Here is a 5,523-nt window from a genome sequence, read left to right as displayed (position 1 = left end):
AGTGGATCACTTATACAACCGTGACTTGAATCAACCTGATTGTCTTTTAGGTATAATACCATTCAAGGATTTGTACGTATCAATTCAGTGAACTCTTTCTCCAAAAAGCACCCACTATCTGTCCTTAGTGTCGCCACACTAATAGCCACAAGAGCAACTATACTTATCATATAAGTAGGATCAGTTAGTGCTATTCTATTTGGATAATTTGATGTCCGCCTTGATTATCTATGAAATAGGAATATTTAGAATACATGTTTAAAGACTAGTGATCACTATATTATGATCTCATTATAAATCACTAAGTCATTGCACATATTCATGGACTACATTATAAACATCACACAGAATAATAATGAACGCAAATATTTTATTCAATGAATTTTTATAAACATAGTAGTGTGATTGGCTTGATGACCACATAATATCCATCACTTATTATCCATCTCTATATGTCATCATATTGATTGTATCCAGGTTGATGTACTTATCATTTTACCATTGTATCTTGGGATATATTTCACCAGAGGGAAAAAAGAAAGCGAGACAGACACACACACACACACACACACAGCGAGAGAGAAAGAGAGGGAGGGAGAGAGAGAGAGAGGTAGAGAGAGAGAGAGAGAGAGAGAGAGAGAGAGAGAGAGAGAGAGAGAGAGAGAGAGAGAGAGAGAGAGAGAGAGAGAGAGAGAGAGAGAGAGAGAGAGAGAGAGAGAGAGAGAGAGAGAGAGAGGGAGAGAGAGAGAGAGAGAGAGAGAGAGAGAGAGATAGAGAGAGAGAGAGAGAGAGAGAGAGAGAGAGAGAGAGAGAGAGAGAGAGAGAGAGAGAGAGAGAGAGAGAGAGAGAGAGAGAGAGAGAGAGAGAGAGATACAGAGAGAGAGAGAGAGAGAGAGAGAGAGAGAGAGAGAGAGAGAGAGAGAGAGAGAGAGAGAGAGAGAGAGAGAGAGAGAGAGAGAGAGAGAGAGAGAGAGAGAGAGAGAGAGAGAGACAGAGAAAGTGAGATAGAGATAGAGATAGGGAGGGAGAGGGGGGAGAAAGACTGAGGGAGAGAGAGAGAGACAGAGAAAGTGAGATAGAGATAGAGATAGGGAGGAGAGGGGGAGAAAGACTGAGGAGAGAGAGAGAGAGACAGAGAAAGTGAGATAGAGATAGAGATAGGGAGAGGGGGGAGAAAGACTGAGGGAGAGAGAGAGAGACAGAGAAAGTGAGATAGAGATAGAGATAGGGAGAGAGAGGGGGGAGAAAGACTGAGGGAGAGAGAGAGAGACAGAGAGTAGAGAAAGAGATGGAGAGAGAGAGAGAGATGGAGGAAGACAACGGGGAGAGAGAGACAGAGAAATAGAGAAAGAGATGGGGGGAAAGAGAGAAACAGAGACAGAGAGATAGAGAAAGAGATGGGAGAGAGAGAGAGACAGAGAGGGGGAGAGAGACATATACTGAGAGATAGAGATAGAGAGAAAGGGCAAAGAGAGGAGAGAGAGGAATCGGGATAGAGAGGGGACAGAGAGGGGGGAGAGAGAAATGGAGAGAGAGAGGGAGTGAGAGGGAGAGAGAGAAGAGAAAGATGCGGAGAGATAGAGATCGAGAGAGGAGAAAGAAAGGGGGAGAGAGATAGAGATAGAGAGAGGAGAGAGAAGGAGAGAGATAGAGAGTGACGAAGTGAAAATGGGGTGTTAATTTTGTGTCGTTGTTATTATTTTTGCTTCAATCAAATAAAATTTTAATTTCTAAACTTACTCAGAATTGTATAGTGTTGAGTAAGGTCGTCTCCATAGGGATTGGCTCATAGAGTTGGATTTAACTAATGAGTAGGAAAGTAAACAAACACGACTAGGTGTTTGTTGTAATGTATAAGAGAGAATTTGGATTTATATGGGTATTTATATGGAGCGAGAGTGATTTTTTAAGATATTTTATCTTATGGTGTATATAAAAAAGAAGTATATCTTCCTAGATTTTATTTTATTTTTTAGAGATCTTTAATTGGGTTGAAAATATTTAAATTGGTTGTTTAAAGGTTGTTTAGAAAACAAGATCACTAAATGTTTAAAGAATTCCCTAAATGAGATTTTTTATAGTTTGGCTTTTGCTCAAAATCGATTTAATTCGATTTCGAGGGAATGGATTGAGGAGATGATTCTTCAATCGTAGAGTATACTATAATTAATTAAGCTTCTAACAAGAAAAATTGAATTACTTACCAGATTTCTATAGTAGCCCGAAGTCAGCGACGGCTCCAAACCCAGTCCCGGCCGCGTTGTCCTTCAGGTAAGGATTTTTGTTCCCTATCTTCCACTCTATCTCTTGCTAATCTCCCTTCAGGCCACGGCTCTTTCACCTCCATTGACTGAGAGACCGAGGAGAAACAAGAAGAAGATGGAGGATCTTCCCCTCAATCGTTATTTTTTATCTCATAGGCAATTCAAATTTGAGGCTAAAGATACTTTTTCTGGTGATTTACAATGTCTTTATAGGTCTGGAACGGTCCAATGACCTTGCTGACCGGTATGGGACAATTCTGGCGTCATCTCTGGCAACGAATCGATGGAAATCTGCCTTCTCGCCACCGGTGTGAAGTTTTCGGCAACAGAGATGGCAGTGGGAGGAAAAATCAGTCGAGTTATTCTCGACCGTGCGATCATAGATGAGAGGGTTTGACGGCTAAAATTAAAACGTAGCCGTGGGCCCTCTTTATCCTCGGTGGTCCCTGCACAGCCATCTGCACCACGTTAGCACTGATTCCACATGTCTGTGTCTGATTCGTCCACTTTGGCACTCCTCTTTGAGTTGTTTCCTGGAAATAAAAAAAACAAGAAAATATGTAAGGAGCTGATCTTGACCGTTCGATCTTCAAAGAGAAGATTGACGGTCAAGATTATATCATCACCTTGAAAAAAATCCCAAACCGACACGGGCTTCGGGCCCGGTTGGCTCGAAGCCCAGTCTGGTTTTTGCTTTTTACTTTTCTTCAGATCGCGGCCCGATTGGACGTGATCACTCCCTTGCCATTTATGGCCCGGCCCAATCCCCTGAAAAATAATGTTATATAACAATCCCATATTGCTGCTTTTAGAAAGCGAAAACAGTATATAAATATTGAAATCCATATCTAAACGAATTGAAAGAAACTTTTATTGACCTTGGGCGTGGGATACTCTTACCTTGGGGCCGCTTTGAGGAGCCAGCCATTGCTGCACCTGCGGGTGCCGCCTGCGGCTGTGGCCTTGGCTATGGCTGCGGGTGGCGCCTGTGGTGTAGCGGCCTTGGTTGTCCGACTTAAGAGCCATTTTTTCTCTATTTATTTTATATTGTTTTATATATATTTTAAATATTTTTATTTATTTTCTTTCTACTAGATCAAAGAATTTTATACTACTTTTTTGCAATGCAAAAACTCATTAAAGCCATGACATTTTACATAATGAATGAATAATTGCATGAAAATAGAATTTAACATAAAAATGCATGTTCATCTCATTATATGACTTCATAAACCTTTAAGAAATGTCGGTTTGCAAGCATGATTAATGATTTGTCAGAGAGAGAAGAGGGAGATAGAGATAGAGAGGGGAGATAGATAGAGAGAGAAGAGGGAAATCGAGATAGCGAGAGGGGAGAGAGATAGGGAGAGAAGAGGGAGATCGAGATAGCGAGAGAGGAGAGAGATAGGGAGAGAAGAGGGAGACCGAGATAGTGAGAGGGGAGAGAGATAGGGAGAGAAGAGGGAGATCGAGATAGCGAGAAGGGATAGAGATAGGGAGAGAAGAGGGAGATAGAGATAGAGGGCGGGGAGATAGATAGAGAGAGAAGAGGGAGATAGAGATAAAGGGAGGGGAGAGAGGGATAGAGAGAGAGAAGGAGAGAGGGGAAAGAAAGAGGGAGAAAGGAGAGAGAGAGAGGGGAGAGAGATAGAGAAAGAGAGAGGAGAGAGAGAAGGGAGAGATAAGAGGGAGATGGGGAGAGAGAGAGGGGAGAGAGAGAGAGATAGAGAGAGGAGAGAGAGAAGGGAGAGATAAGAGGGAGATAGGGAGAGAGAGAGGGGAGAGAGATAGAGATAGAGATAGGAGAGAGAGGGGAGAGAGATAGAGATAGAGATAGAGAGAGGAGAGAGAGAAGGGAGAGAGACAGATAAAAGAGGGAGATAGAGATAGAGAGAGGGGAGAGAGATAAGAGGGAGATAGAGATAGAGAGCAGAGAGAGGGGAGAGGATAGAGATAGAGAGAGGGGAGAGAGATAAGAGGGAGATAGAGATAGAGAGAGGGGAGAGAGGGGAGAGGGATAGAGATATAGAGAGGGGAGAGAGATAAGAGGGAGATAGAGATAGAGAGAGCAGAGAGAGGGGAGAGAGATAAAGAGAGGAGAGAGAGGGGAGAGAGAGAAAGATAGAGAGAGGGGAGAAAGAAAGAGAAAGATAGAGATAGAGAGGGGAGACAGGGGAAAAGAGAGAGGGAGGGAGAGAGAGGAGAAAGAGAGAGAGAGGGAGAGAGAGGACAAATGGAGAGAGGGGGAGAGAGAGGAGAAAGAGAGAGAGAGGGAGAGAGAGGAGTAATGGAGAGAGGGGGGTGAGAGAGAAGAGAGAGGCGAAAAAGAGGGGAGAGAGGGGGGAGAGAAAGGAGAGGAGAGAGGGAGAGATAGATAGATAGAGAGAGAGATGGAGGGAGACAGGGAGGGGAAGAGAGTGAATTGGTGGAAGAGGAGAGGGTGAGAGAGACTGAGACAGAGGGGTCAGAGAGAGAGAGAGGGAGAGTGGGGCACGAGGTTCGGTAATCTTTAATATAAAAATACTAAACAGATTTCACTACTCTCTAGTCTCTACTGTTTGAAAGAGAATTAGAGCTGGAGGATGGATGACGTTTCGTCATCCGGCTGGTCAGAAATCTTTATCCGTCATCGTCCGAAGCGATAGACGGATGACTGAACGGAGGGTTATCCGTCATACATCATTTGTCAGCTGTCATTCGTGATGAACGACGGATGACGGACGAAAAGTGGCGGATGACGTATGACTTTTGCTGCTGATGAATTTATATAATATATTAATTAAAAACTCTAAAATGACGAGAAGGTAAGTCGCGAGAAGGTAAGCCCCGGGCTAGATCAGGATCTCCCCCGGCGAGCTAGCGGTCTCCACCACTAGACCGACGCTGGGGCCAGGGTGGCGCCACCAGCGTGCCCAGATGACCGCGCCGGCGAATAGCCCTCCGTTCAGTCATCCGGAGGTGTAGTCGCCTTCTTCTCTGCACGAACAGCAAGAACAGCGCTTCTTTGGGGAGGTGTGTTCTTCGCCTCTAGAGCGCTTCGCTGGAGGGGGAGAGATGAGAGAAAACGGCGGGGTTCTTCAGAAGGAGGAAGAGAGGAAGAAGAGCAGCGGGGCGTAGGAGGGAGGGGGGAGGAAGGCTTGAGAGGCTCAGCGTCATCTTTGCCAAGATCACAGCTTTCTCGGGTCATCCTTTGGATCTGGGTAGAGAGAGCTCACTGGCACAGAGAGAGAGCAAGAGAGAAGATTGTGAGAGAGGGAGA

Source organism: Wolffia australiana, chromosome 5 (assembly GCF_029677425.1).
Source record: "Wolffia australiana isolate 7733 chromosome 5, ASM2967742v1".
NCBI lineage: Eukaryota > Viridiplantae > Streptophyta > Magnoliopsida > Alismatales > Araceae > Wolffia > Wolffia australiana.
The sequence above is the reverse complement of the archived record's forward strand: the minus strand, read 5'-3'. Positions refer to the sequence as shown.